The sequence below is a fragment of the Rhinatrema bivittatum genome, chromosome 13, assembly GCF_901001135.1.
Source record: "Rhinatrema bivittatum chromosome 13, aRhiBiv1.1, whole genome shotgun sequence".
Lineage (NCBI taxonomy): Eukaryota > Metazoa > Chordata > Amphibia > Gymnophiona > Rhinatrematidae > Rhinatrema > Rhinatrema bivittatum.
In genome coordinates, this window is record NC_042627.1 from 67,428,011 (window position 1) to 67,443,639 (window position 15,629).

Here is a 15,629-nt window from a genome sequence, read left to right on the forward strand (position 1 = left end):
GCTTGAGTTCCTGTTCCATATCCCGTCCAGGATAGGATCACCCCATCTGCTGGCTGCTGTCTCTGGGCTGAACCATCTACTACCTGTACTTAACCTTGAGGCCCGCCTAAGTCCTGCCAGCCCCGGCACCTGAAGGCTCAACCCAAGAAGAACGTGGGCTGGTATAGGTGAAGCTCCAGTGGCCTCCAGCTTCAGCCCACTCCGCCTGCTGATGGTGGGGACCCGTAGGCCCTCGCCTATGGGTTGTGTCAACCCCACCTAAGCCCAAGGATCTACCTCCTATGCAACAGTTTCTCCTACTCACTGCAATGAATTTGCAGTCTTTTTCACATCAAAATCACAGAAATTCATCAACAGATCACTGCAGGTAATATTTCATCTTCTGTAGCTTATATTCAATCTGATTTTGTATGGGATTTGTTTGAATTGACATCTAAAATGGAAATCGTCCATATTCTGGCTAAAATGAACTTATCTTGATGTCCCTCTGCACTTATCAAGTTTTTGAGAGAAGATATCAGTGAATCGATCGCTGACATCATGAATTTATCTTTATTATTTAGCACTTTTCCTAATGCGCTTAAACTAGCCTCTGTCTAACCTCTACTTAAAAAAATCAATTGCTGATCCTTTGGTGTTATCTGACTATAGGCCAATATCCAGTCTTCTGTGCCTAACTAAAATAACTGAAGCAGGGAGTTAGTCAAATAACAGATTATATTGAAAAATATGCTTTTATCGATCATTTTCAGATAGGGTTCAGAAAACCACACAGCACAGATACCTTACTTTTGTTTAGTTTTGAAACCAGCATTGGAGGTTTTGACAGTGGTGTCCAGTTTGTTTTGGCCCTTTTGGATACTGCCTCTACTTTCGACGCTCTTGATCATGGTATCCTTCTGACACTTGGTAGGTATATCTGGTACTATTTTTGATTAATTCAGCTCTTTTTTGTCCAACAGTACCCAACAAATTAAACTTGGGAATTTCAGGTCTAACTGGAATGCTGTGGCCAGTGGAGCGCCATAACTTCGCCCTGTCAGCACCCCTTTTTAATATTTACCTTGCTGCAATATGTAAGATCTTTGCTTGCCTCATCATAAACTATAGAGTTTATGCCGATGGTATACAGTTTTTTGTCCAGTACTCATTCTCACGGCCTGAGACTTTCAAATTGGTTGCTTTATGCCTACAATTTGTTCATAATAAATTAATGTTGAACATAGCCAAAACCAAAATCATTGTTCTCAGTAAATTTCTGCTAACATCCTGTCTTCACTTGATTTTAATAACCGCAGCCAACAAGTATGAAATCTAAGCATCACCATTGACTCAAACTTGTCAAAGCTGTTGTTAGGTCTGCCTTCTTTAAGCTGTGTGTATTCAGGAGGCTGCAGCCACTTCTGGAGCGACATGGTTTTGGAACTGTTTTACGGGCTTTAATATTACCAAGATTGGATTATCGTAATACACTTTACATCGGACTTCCAGCAAAACGTCTTGTGCTCTTTACAACTGATACAGAAGCCCATGGCACATATTTTAACAGGTACTCCAATGGGAGATCATATGTCTCCGGTGTTATGCTTGCTGCATTGGCTGCCCATTAAATGGAGAATTCAGTACAAATTATTGTCCTTGTTGCACAGAATCACCTGTGGAGATTCCGATTGTTGGATTAATACCCTCTTGAGTGTTTACACACTCTCACTCTCTTTAAGATATGAGTGGAAGAGCCTTTGGAAGTCTCCTCCATGAAGCTTGTACATCTGGACATCACAAGAGAGTGAGCCTTTTCTGTTGTGGGACCACTTCTTAGGAGCTCCTTACTGCTCCAGATTTGAACAAGTGATGCTGCACTTCCTTCAAAAAGGCTTTGGAAACTTGTTTAAGCAAGCATTCAACTAGGAGATGTCTACTTAAGGTCTGTTTTTGGTGGGTAAGACTGAGTGAAGCCTCTTCATTCATTGTCCGATTATGGCTGGAGTGAGGATTTGTTGCAGGCCTTTAGTATTTGTGAATTTTTGTATTACTATTTTCTTATGTTCAAACTATGTTTATTTATTTTATGAATGTTACATTTTGTAATCTGCCTTGCACTTTCCTGTGATGAGTGCGGACAATAAATTTTAAGAAATTCAAATTCAAATGTTTTTGTACACTATGTGGGTGTAATCAGCAGAGAATCTGCTAAAGTTTATGTTCTGCATAGTCCAGGTTTTTCTTTTTCTCAACAGGAGGTGTACTAACAAGAATAAATTTCAATTTTTAGCCTGCCTTTCCAAACAATGCTTAAGGCAGCATATAGCTTTTTTTTAGAATTCAGGTACAATAAGAAAGATAGATTTTAAAAAGGCTGTGCACATGCCCATAAACAAAATACAAGTTATTTTAAATATTCTCCAAACATACATGTACACACATGAGAGAGAGGGAGAACATATATTAATAGGGCTTACTCTGATACTCTGTATATGGACCATCATAAGGGGCACTTTGATTCGGGGTGAGTTTTCGGGAGATGGGTTGGGGTTAGTGGGGTGTTACAGACACATTCAGAGGTATCCATTGTAAAATTTACCTCATTAAAGAATTTTTGACCTTATAAGTGATGAAAAGGAGTTGTACAAATCAAGTAAAAAAATTCTTTAATGAGGTACATTTTACAATGGATACCTCTGAATGTGTCTGTAACACCCCCCTAACCCCAACCCACCTCCCGAAAACTCACCCCGAATCAAAGTGCCCCCTTACAATGGTCCATATGTAGAGTATCAGACTGAGTCTTATAAACATGTGTTTTTAATCTCTCTCTCTCCTTTTAAAATCTACCTTTAAAGTGGGTACCTGAGACAGTGGATCTGAATCCTGCCTTTTCATAGGTAGGGTTGTTGCTATTTAAGTTCTGGGAGTTAGTGCTGTTTTAGTATGTCAGATTTTCTAATATAGGTTCTGAGTGACTTTTTTTGCAAGGATTTTTGTTACTTTACATCATGCTTGGTAATGAAGGAAATATGTCTCACTGTTACTGAGCTGACAAGAGACTTATAAATGTTTTTGTATGGTGAGTAGCAGGGGAACTATGATTATAATTGGCAGCGGATCTAATGGCTAAGATTTTGACTGTGATTTATACCACTGTACAAGTGTGCCATATAGACAATGACAGGCAATCCACAGTTTGTCTTAGATTAAGAAGAGGAAACATCCTAGCTGAGGCCAGCTAACCAGGACAGACAATCATTTCGGAGACTACCTTCACCTAATGCAGCATGCATTTCTTTTAATTTAGAAATTGTATGTATTTCTCATTTTTCTTTTGCAGTCTACCCCCCCAAAATCACATATGACACACTCATCAGACACTAATCTAATTTCTGAAACAAATTATAAAGTTGTATATTTAAAAGAGTGGATGCCATTTTCAAAGCTGTAAATTTTGGTGCACAGTATATGGATACTTTTATCTTTGGGCTTTGTACCAGTTCTCAAAGAGAAACTATGAGCATATTATCCCTTTAAACCTTGTGAACTTTTAGGAACTTTTAAGGCAGGCAGTTTTCAAACATAAACCATTTACCTGGGTGACTTGGCATTTACCCATGCAAATGGCTTTTAAAAATTGATCTTCTTCTGTCCAGTTATGTCTATTGAGCAAATCAGAGACAAGTGTATAAACAAATCAATGCACCAATGTTCTCACAAAGACTCATAAGATGAAGCATGAGCAAGCCGGTATCACCTATGGTCTTCAACAACCACCGCCAATCTTCTCTATTGTCGAGAACGCTTTCATTTTTAGATTTTTCACAGTGGGAGTAAAAAAATGTGACAGGCAACCAATTTGCATTCTGCAAGTATTAACCCATTAACATACTTTGAGAAAAGTTTGCATTTTTCGTTTACTGCAGTTATGTCTTTTTGCAGGATTGTTGTGAGCAGGGTTGGGGGGGTTTCATCATGATTGTTGAATTTAATTATACAAATCTCAGTGTGTGTGTGTGGGTTTATGGTTTGGAGGCAGATGGGTTGGCCTAGATCATTCATTTAATTGTCTATGGGGGTATTGTGGTAGAAGGCTGAATTTCACCTCAGTTGCTTTTGCACTGGCCCTCATCCGGCTACTCTCATCTTCAGCATCCTGCACATGTCTTTAAGGTGCTTTTCTTTTGGGTTTTTTTCTTTTGTTATCCTTTAGGAGAATCAACCCCACTAAAAAAAAAAAATGTAGTCGTGAAAAAAAAAGTTCCGCTTACCAGATACAAGATGCAAGAGCCCTTACTAGCCCACACAGTCAGAGCCGCGTGTCCATCACAACCAACTGTTCTGCACAAGCTTCTCTCGCTAATGTTTTAATTACCCCCTCATTATTTCTGAATTATTGCAAAAAAAAAAAAAAAGTTCCATGCTGTGCATTATTCACACACAAGGATTTATTAAGAACAATGGGAGATTTATCTACCTATCTGTCTGGAAAACATAGAAGATTGCAGTCAGGTAGTGCTATTTAGCATTTATTCTGCTATTGAAGGGTAGAGTCATAACTCACTAAAGCTAAAGCCTTGAATGAGTTTGAATGACTTATCCTCACATGTATGAACAAATGTATTAGACCTTTTCAGCCCTTTCATGCCTTTTGGTTTTACAAAGCTTTTTGAAATTTTAAATACTCTTCTGCATTCAAATTGAGGATTTTGTGCATGGCTAATTTTGAAATGGATACCAGAGAAATGCGCACAAAAATAATTTGGGAGGGTTTAGGGATGAACCTGAAATACTGCTTTCATTAACTGCTGAATTTTTGAATCATTTCAAGTCATTTTGGAAGATTTCAGCTTTGAAATGATTTTTGAAGACCTTATAAGTATATGGTAGAAAAGAAAATGCACGATAAAAACAGGAAAGCATTGAATCCCCAAAATAGGATACAAATTCTGCATGGGTTACATAGGGGTGCTGTTGAATGGTGGTGCACGGGGACAGAGCAACCTGCAACCCAAGACGTTCCATAATGCTGTACAACCAGGGTGGACAACTCAGTTCATCAAGGGCCCCAGACCAGTCAGTTTTTCCAACTAATCCTAATGAATGAGCACAAATAGATTTGCATCCAACTGAGACTGTGTGCATGCAAATATTTATTTATTTATTTATTTAGAACTTTTCTATACCGACTTTCCAATAACAGAATTACTGATCAATTCGGTTTACATTTTGAACAATAACAGTGATATAATAAATAATATAATAAATATAGTGTTATAATAAATATATCTCATACATATTCATTAGGGGTGCCCTAAAAATCCCTGCTGTATGATATGTGGCCTACTGCAGTGGTTCCCAACCCTGTTCTGGAAACATAGCTAATAACTTTATATATATATATATATATATATATATATATATATATAGGATATCCAGTGTATACAAATCTATCTAATGCACATTGAGGCTATCCTGAAAACCAAACTGGTTAGAAGTGCCCCAAGGACATAGTTGGGAAATTCTGGCCTGTTAGTGCTATAGTAGAGCAGAATCACAGGGATATTATAAAGAGGTGAGGCAAGGGGTGGTCAGGACTGACCCAAGAAGCATGAGACACCTAGGCAAATCAGCAAGCATAGGGCCACATTACCCTTTTTAAATGACAACCATGTCTTTTTTTTCATCCATCTCACCTACCGCCATCTGTGCCTTCCTCTTCTCCACCACTATCCCCATCCCTTAATCTTGTTTTCCCAAGTCCCCAATCTCTCTTTCCTACAACCTCATCCCTGTCTCCATTATTCCCATCCCTCCAGCCCAGCTCTCTCCTACAATCTCATCCCTCAGTCTTCATTCTCCCACCATCCTTCAGCCTCCACCTTTTGACGGCCCAACCTCATACCTCAGTTCCCACTATCTCCCTTCCCCCAGTCCCTAATTTGTCAGCTAGATGGCTGCTTCTCCAACCTCCTGGTGTCATCTCTCTCTCCCACCCTCCTCAGCAGCTTGGTCAGCTGGAGAGAGGGCTGGCCAGGGCTGAGTTTCTATTCTGCTCCTGCTGCCGTGGTCTCCTGTCCTTCCGGTGCAGGTCAGATCACCGAGCTGCATGGGAGGGAGAAGATCCAGCAACAAGTGGAGGGGGTTGGAAGATCAGGATCGTCAGCCCTCTCTCCAGATGATTGGGCCACCAAGGAGGGTTAGCTGTGTCTCTCCAATTTTTCAGGAGGCCGGGGGGGGGCAATGACAATCAGGTATTTTGGCCCTATCCGGGCTGCCTCAGAGGGGAGCGAGCAAGGACAGCAGAGGTAACATTTAATTTGGATGGGGGTCACAGCAAAAAGAAGGGGTAGGAGAATTGATGTTGCACTGGGGGTTGAGCTACTGCAGTGGTGCGGGGGTCCCCAATGCACCGGCCCCCAAGGGCAATCGCCTCATTTTGCACCTCCTCCCCCATCAGTGATAGCCCTGGGGGTAGTAACTGCTGTTGAGTTGGTTGTAGGTGCAGGTGCAGGGCTTGGAGAACAACACCTGGTATACTGCTGTTGGAATTTCCATCACATCTGCTCCATTAAAGTTTTCCATGTCATGCAATTCTAATCAAAACACGAAAAGTGCTTTATTAATTTAGCAAATCCTTAGTGAAGTATTCTTCAATGGCAATTTTGTGCCTTTTTTCAACTGAAGCCTTCAGTGATGTGCAGAAAGTATAGGACAGGTATTCACCATACCTCCCAGCTCACCTTTCCATTGATATGGGCTATTTCTTTAATACAATTTTTTTTTAACTCTCTGGAGATGGCAGGTGTTAAGCATAAACCAGTGAATAGAAACTTATCAATGAGAACTAGATGGCATTCGTGGATGAAATTAAAAAAAAGAACCTGCTCAGCATTTAAGGGTTAGAATGCCCTGTTTACAGTGCACGGAAAAAGACTGAATAGTCCGTGGAATGACCTTGAAGTGGAGGCTGGAGCCTTACAGCAGGCATGCGGCAGTGTGTGAGCTACAGCTCAAAAATCGTTGCTGCCACCCTCTTTTTCTTTCTTTGCAATTACACTGCTTCTTTGGAAAAAAAAACAAAACATCAACTGAGAAAACTTAAACCAAACCTAGACTAGACCAACAGGAACTTTGTTCAGTTTGGTGTCTACAGTCTTTCAGGTTCGAGACAGGTAGGAAGACATCGTGGTCTGCCCAGATCTGCTTCACATGAGTAAAAGTCCTTGAACCCAGCCAAAGAATTTTGCTCATCCAAAATTTTATGACGCACTCTCCAATACATAGCCAGAGATTTCAGTCTGAGCTGGTCCCTCAGTAAAAAGCCCCTGGAAAGTCAAATTGAACAAACTCATCCCAGTACTCCAGTGGCCAGGGGGCTGAGGCTTGATTCTGAAGGAAGACTCGGGCAGCACATTTTATGTAGTATGTTATTTATTTATTTATTTATAACTTTTCTATACTGAAGTTCAAATAACAGAGTTACTTATCACTATGGTTTACATTTCAACCATAAAAATAGACAGTAACAAATAATTGTCTTACAATGAAACAAGGAGGAAATGAACTTGGATAACTTAAGCAAGGGGAAAAAAACAACAAAGTAACAAACTAGTAAATGTTGTGTGACAATAAATAACAACTAGTAAATGTTGTGTGACAAAGATTTATGCATGGATTGTGAATTGTAACCAGTTATCTCTTATTAATCCTAAAGGCAGCTGAGGATTTCTCCCAGTTTGTTTGCAAGAAAACTGTTTAGTATATTGACACTCACTGATAAATATTGGGCATTCATAAATAGTTTCCCTTGCATGATTTAATTCTGCTAATAATTAATAATACTAATAATAACAATCAAACATTAATCTGAATACTCAGATGGATATGCGCAGACAGACAGATACCATAACTGGTTAGGGTCTAGGTCTGTGTTTTTATCTTGATTAATCTGCTCTAGGTTTTTTCCCAGTAGGCCTAAATAGATAAAGAAATAATAATAATAATAAAAATTGATAAATAGATAGATGGCCAATAAACCAAACATGGAAAACAACATACAGTGTTGGCAGAATTACCCGGTACTTAGATTTTCACCAGGAGAAGAGGCACCTTTTTCTGGGATGCCAGTAAAAAGGAAAGGTTTCACACAATTCTTATTTAGATAAGAACAGGTAGCAGATCTGTCTTTCAATAGGCTTGCAGCATTTTATTAAGCTTTGTTTCTCAGTTACGATAGTCATCCTGTATTCCATTATGTTTTTAGAATTATTGATGTACAATGACTCTCTACGTTGATCTGCAGGGTTTCCCTGTGCTATGACCGAAAAAAATGAAATCTTTCTGCTTGTGCCATATAGAAGCATTTTCATGACATCATGAGTGAGTGAAAATGGCATAAGGTGCTTGAATAAATATGAACTGTGCTTTATAAAATTAATATCAATTTCTCTAAATACTTTCTCTTTTAGTCAGCCTCCTTCAGTGCTAGTTTGTGAAAATGCTAAGTTTATTTGTGAATTCATCAGTAATCATTCTTGCATATATTTGCATCTGCCTATCTCTCTAGTGATAGATATAGATATAGTCAGATATTTAGATGACTATATGATTGAAAATATCAATATAAATCTGTTGTTCTTAACAGATAAAAAAGTGTTTGTATGAAACTTTGTTTCAAGCGTTTCTCATCTTCACTCAAATGCTTTAGTTAACCCCGTTAGGCCTTTGCATTACATTTTATTTTCTAAAGGCTTATCGCACCCGATACGGCCCTTTTCGCGTGCAATAGCATGTACATTGGAGTCGGCGGTGTCTTCACTGCCGGCGATAACGTTACCAACGTTACCCCGGTTTTGCTGGAGTCATCATTCTGCGATGAATGATGAATCCAGGCCTAAGTTTGACTTGAGTGATTCTCTTCCACTCAGCCATATAGAAATTATTTGGGGGAGAGCTGGTTAAGAATATTGGACTGGAAGTCCGAAGGCCTGGGTTCAAATCCTGCTTTTGTTACTGCCACTTGCTATAACTTTGGGCAAGTCCCTTTATCTGCCACCTGGAATGCAAGTTTGCTGGGATAGGAGCTCATTGTACTTGTAAGTGAATTGCTGTCCAGGGAACTCTGGAAAGGCCAAAGAAAGAAGAAGCAGTTGATACTTATCATACCTATAGTGCTATCAGATCTGCACAGTGCTGACTGCAAACACTGCTCATCTAGCAAACAAAAGCATCTGATTATCAAACACATTGTTGGAATGGATAAGAAGTATATCACATGGGGTGATTATAAGTACATTATCTACTTTGAGTCTCAACAGTATTGTCTTGTTGATTCTTGGCGTCCCTTTACTTCATTCTGCTAGTCAAGACTTTACAGGCCAATGAGGACAGATTTCTTGGGTGTCAGCTCTTTATTATGTTATCTTACATATCATGTCTGCTAAAATGACGCTATTCTGCAAGACAGACTCCAAGTAAATGTTTCTTTTTCCCAAACACGCAAACATTTTGTGCTCTTTTTATGCCCAGACCAAGAACAGTGCCTTTCTCGGAAATCATCTCAAGTACATTTCTGAGAAAGGCATTGTCATGGGCCAGATGGCTTTCCCAAAATGTTCTGTTTGCAAGAGTCAATGTGAAAATCTGCTTTAATCATGTGCATTAGAAAACAGATGTACCATGTCTGTGCTTCTTTCTTGTTTAGTTCTTTTTTTGGAAGACTTACACGGACTGATAGACAAATAGAGTGCATATCTCGCTTTCTCTACCTGCTCAGCTCTTCCCACTTGCCTGCACCAAACATATTTGTAAACTTTTATTTGCTTCTTTTTTTTTTGGAGAAGAGACACTGTGAAAATCCCTGCCTTTTAGAGAAAATATATTTACAGTGCTTTTGGTAAATGCTGGATAGTGGCAGACATTTGAGGAGAGGAACTTGTCACATTGGCAAAAGCCAATATTTCAATGATTTACTGACTAGTAGTGCAGTGGGGGATTCCAAGGTCAATCATCTTTTCTTTATTATGGCATCTACCCTTCTTAAACCTAGTTAATTTTAAAATTTAAATTTAACAGATATATATGTTTCTGCATATAGATTTATATTACACCTAGATATAAATATTCTGATTAACATTAGAAACAAAGCAGCCTTAAATAGCACCCCTCCTTTTGTACAAATGGGATGTTAGAAATCTCTTTATGACCTTGACTTGTTTGCTGTATCCTTATTTTAACTGTGCTAAATTGCATTGTGGATATATGTGTAAATATTTACAATTTCTCTCTTTGCACAGGAGATAGATCTTGAGATTTGGTTTATAGTTTTAAGCAGAATGTAATGTATGGTCTAACGGGAAGCTATACATTGTGAGCAAAAGCAGAATTTTAAAAAAGTGCAAAAAAAAAAAAGCCCAAAAATCAGGATGTCTTCTTTGTTTTGCAAAACCTTCTACAAAGAAAGCAGTCTGGAATTCTGCCTAAGAGTGCTGAATTGAGGGAAAGATACACAGTGCACTTTGCACATGGTTTTTGCTTGTGTGCCATGTTTTGTGGAATGTTTTCCCCTTGCAGAATCGTAGGAGATTAAATCATTGGCCAAGGGATTATATTGCTTCAAAAGTGATCAAGCAAACTGACCTGCAATCTCTGGCAATTTATTTTGCTCCTACTTTAGGCTGAGATTTAAACCTAAACCTAAACCTTCCTACTTGTAATACAAAACTAGGTGTAGATATTTTTAGAGTAGTGCTTTCAATAGGATATAGTGCGCAAGAGAGAGAGAGAGACATAGGAATTAATAGTTTCTGCAAGTTCTGATTTATCACTTTAGCAGAGACAGAAATATTCCAGGCACCTTTGTTTCAAACAATTTGCTTCAAATGTTTCCGTTGTAGAAATGCCTCCTTTAGAAAGAGTTCTCTTTGTTCTAGAGAACCTAAAAAATTGATGGCACTGGCTGCCAGTGTAACGCAGTAATGAATCAGTTAACCAAGATTATCTGTTTTGTGTAACCATGGCATTGTGCTCGTGTACAGTACACAGCAAGTAATGGCTCTGCCTGATTGTCTCCTGCACAGAGCGTGTGACATTCTGCAGAGAATACCAGAAAAGCAGAACACAAAGACGAGAGTAGAGGGGCTGCTCTCCAGCTATGCCACCCCCTCTTCACTATGATCCTTGATGCCATGTGGTGCTCCCAATGAACAAGAGGGGCAGGAGAAAAAAAGCCAGCGCGAGCTAGAGCCATGCGGTGAATGAAGACAAAGTCTGCCACATCCTGCACCCTGCCAGATTCCGTTTTGCAGTTGTCGGCTGCTGTGTGCTGGGAAGCCATTTTGATAGAATCGAGTGATGCTTTTAAGATGGCCGCATTGGCATGAGGTAAGTTGTAGTGCTGCCTAATCTTTGCCATACCGCAGCCCTCCCCTCCCCCCCCCCCCCCACACACACCATCACGTTCATCTTCTTATCTTGCTAATTAGCAATGAAAGCAGAACAATAAATGAAGCTGGCATGACCCAGTTATGTCTGCCACCTCCTTTCTCATGTGGAAAATCTGCTCTTGATATTAATTGAATTAACATACTTTCGAAGTCGCCTTTTCTGTTGTATTTTTTTTTTTGCTCCCTTCGTTGCGCTCGTTCAACTTGTGCGGAATGCTTATTTGCATTTTGCCAATTCTGCTGCATGCAAAAATCCTTAATGACATAGTACAGAAATACAATTCATGAGGGATTTGGCAATAAGACCCTCAGACATTTAAAGATATATTGCCTTGCTCAATCTTTTCTTTCTGGTGCCTTTTTAATCAGAAGTAAAAATGCATTTTTTTGGGTACCCAGGAGAGTTCAAGTATCACATGGGTCTTCTTTTAATTATAACCTTCAAAATTAAGGTGGTTTTTTTTTTTTTTTTATGAGGCCATTAAGCTATCGTTGGTGGAAAAAAAAAAGAAAGAAATCTTACCATGCTTTTCAGACAGAAAAAAAGACATTTAATACACAATATTTCAATGATTTCAAAAGACTTGCTTGGGGAAATCTAAAAGACATATTATTAAAACTGGATCCAGGTACAGAAAGATAAGAGATGCGTTACATGCTTTTAACTAAATTACTTTTCCCACTCTCAGTCAAAAAGTAATATCAGCCAAACCTGAAACCACTGTTAAATGCGACATGTTAACATCCTCACCCCTGTAAAAACACAAATGCAAGCCATGTATTCTGATTTACCAAATGGGAAAAGGCCTTAGGACCTCAGGCCCATGGGAAGAAATAACACTACTCTTTGTATCGGTCAACAAACTATTTTTTTTCTTCACTTTTATCCATGACTGTTTCCGTGTTCTTTTTACAAGTCTTAATTTTTCTCAACAAGGAATGATTTTGCTTCTTATTTCTAGTGCAGTATAATATATTGTAAATGTAAATACACCATCCAGTGGTACATTCTTAAATTCTGCCCTCTAAACATAAATCTGAAAATGGCCAAAAAAAAAAAAAGACATTAAAAAAAACAAACCTGATTTCTTTCTCAGAGAGTTTCCACGTTCTCCCAGAGATCAAGAGTTATCAGGCCTGGTGAAGTCCTATAACTCTGCTTCTTTCTCTCATTTTGATTTTCCAACTGTAATAAAGGATGAATGGATGGAGCATGGCCTGGGGTATCAATAGGACCAGAATAAACTGAAAAGCCAACAACTATGCTTACAAAATAAGAGGTTTCCCACCGTTTTCAGCTTTCAGAGGTGCGGGCTTTTCTCTCTGCTCATCAGTAGCTGCTTCTTTTGTCTCTCGCACTTCTCTTCGTCTGCCCGTTCATTTTTCACCTTGCTATGCCTTGTTTTGATGTCCACGATGGTAGGTAGGGAGAACTATGGGACATTAAGGTTGCCATGCAGTGGATAAGAGTGTGTCCCATTATCAAAAGCAGTGACCAGGGAGGTGGGGGCATGTCTGCCCTGCTCCGCACAGCCCCATTCCTGTACTGGTTTTTTTTTTTTCTCCATCACCTCCACTGGGAGGGCAACTGATGTATCCATCACCCTTTCTTCGAAAAAAAATATTTTCAGACTTTGGTTCTAGTCTACCCTCTTGCAGCTTCATATCAAGCCCCTAATTCCAGCACTTGCTCAGTATTTACATGATAGTGGTTGCACCATCAGCCTCCTTTCTGGAGCGCTTATCTTTTTAGAGAATTCCATGAGGTCCATCTATTTATTATTCGTGCATCAATTAAAAGTATAAAGAAGCTCAATGTTAATGCGTCGCCGACTTCAAGATAGTAATACTATACTAAGCGTTTTTGGACCCCGTGCTGTTCACTGCCGTGAAGGAGACCTTGGTTCAGTCCCCAGGTCAGGTCTTCAGCTCCCTGGGCTGGGGATACTGTGAACACAGCATTCGTAGCTCCTGTGGTGGTAGTGATGGGGGAGGGGGGGGGGGGGCGGAGAGGGGAGTCCCAATCACTATGCAACTGGGACACCTAGTGCCTGGATTTAGGACTCATGGTTGCAGGGTACTGTAAGGAGCCCTCTAGCCAAGGTCTGTCGCTGTGATGATTGGGCTGAATGAAAGGTGATAGAAGATAGAAGAAAAAATTCTCAGAGAGCTGCAAATGAAGGCTCACAGTACCAGATCCAACTGAACTGGAAGCTCAAAGGAGCAGGGGGGGGGGGGGGCGCGCACTGCCACTCCCCAAAAAATAAAGTTCCCCATAGCAAGGAGCCTGTCCATTGCAAGTATTATTGATTTTATCTGACACCCCACTTTTGGGAGTTCCATGTGGGTCATCGGATTCAAAGAAGTGGATAATATGTTGAAATTCTCTATGTGGTGGTGGTGGCCATGAAGGCAACTAGAATGCTAGGGATTATTAGGAAAGGAGTTGAGGATAAAACAGAGAATATCACAATGCCTCTGTATTGCTCCAAGGTGCGACCTCATCATGAGTATTGTGTGCAGTTCTGGTCACCACATCTCAAAAAAGATATAACAGAATTAGAAAAGGTACAGAGAAGGGCAACCAAGATGATGAAGGGGATGGTATGATTCTCCTATGAGGAAAGGCTAAAGTGGTTAGATCTCTTCAGCTTGGAGAAGAGATAGCTGAAGGGAGATATGATAGAAGTCTATAAAATAATGAGTGGATTGGGACAGGTAAACGCAAATCAGTTGTTTACTCTTTCAAGAAGAACAAAGACTACAGGACATATAATGAAGTTACTAGGTGACACATTTAAGACAAATAGGAGAAAATATTTTTTTTTTGTTCAGCACATAATTAAAATTTGGAATTCACTGCCAGAGGCTATGGCGAAAGCTGTTAGTGTAGCTGGGTTTAAAAAAGGTTTGGCTAAGTTCCTGGAAGAAATGTCCATAAACCATTATTAAGGTGGACTTGGGAAAATCCACTGCATATCCCTGGCATAAGCAGTATGGAATCTACTTTTGAGATCCTGCCAGGTACTTGTGACCTGGATTGACCACTGTTGCAAACAGGATATTGGGACTGATGGACCCTTGGTCTGACCCAATATGGCAAATCTTATGACTTATAAGTTAGGAAGGCAATAAAATTATTTTCTGGTGCTGAGGAAGTGGTAAGCTTGGGCCCAGTGAGAGAGGTAAGATGGCTACTGCTACAATAATGGCCTGTACTGAACAACCAGTGGCACTGAGGGTGTTCCTTGAAGGAGGCAACCTTCTGGTTCTGAGAGTGGTAAGAGTTCCTGACCATCTGAGCATGACTGGGGAAATATGGCAGAGATTGCCGAACATACTGGGTATGAGAAAAAAAATATTCTGGAGTGAATGACAGACTATGGGGATGTGATGCCTTGGGAGTGCTCCCTATGGATTGGTAACTTGCTAGAGGACAAAGTGGCTGGATTCTGGCTGTCCCTCCACAAAATTTTTATTATATACACAAAGGAAAACAAGCAAAACAGGCTTGCTTACCTCAGCAGTCTGTCAAAGCAAACAGCAAAATCAGAGGTTAGGTAATCTTAGCATATCCTGAGGTAGGTAGTCTTAGCATATCCTGAGGTAGGTGGTCTTAGCATATCCTGAGGTAGGTGCTCTTGGCATATCCTGAGGTAGGTAGACTTGGCATATCCTGAGGTAGGTGCTTTTGGCATATCCTGAGGTAGGTAGTTTTAGCATATCCTGACGTAGGTAGTCTTGGCATATCCTGAGGTAGGTGCTCTTGGCATATCCTGAGGTAGGTAGTCTTGGTATATCCTGAGGTAGGTGCTCTCGGCATATCCTGAGGTAGGTAGTCTTAGCATATCCTGAGGTAGGTGGTCTTAGCATATCCTGAGGTAGGTGCTCTTGGCATATCCTGAGGTAGGTAGACTTGGCATATCCTGAGGTAGGTGCTCTTGGCATATCCTGAGGTAGGTAGACTTGGCATATCCTGAGGTAGGTGCTCTTGGCATATCCTGAGGTAGGTAGTTTTAGCATATCCTGACGTTGGTAGTCTTGGCATATCCTGAGGTAGGTGCTCTTGGCATATCCTGAGGTAGGTAGTCTTGGTATATCCTGAGGTAGGTGGTCTTGGCATATCCTGAGGTAGGTAGTCTTAGCATATCCTGTCTCCTCTCCTGGGGCACTCGATTCCTTCCTGGGTCTGGGTAG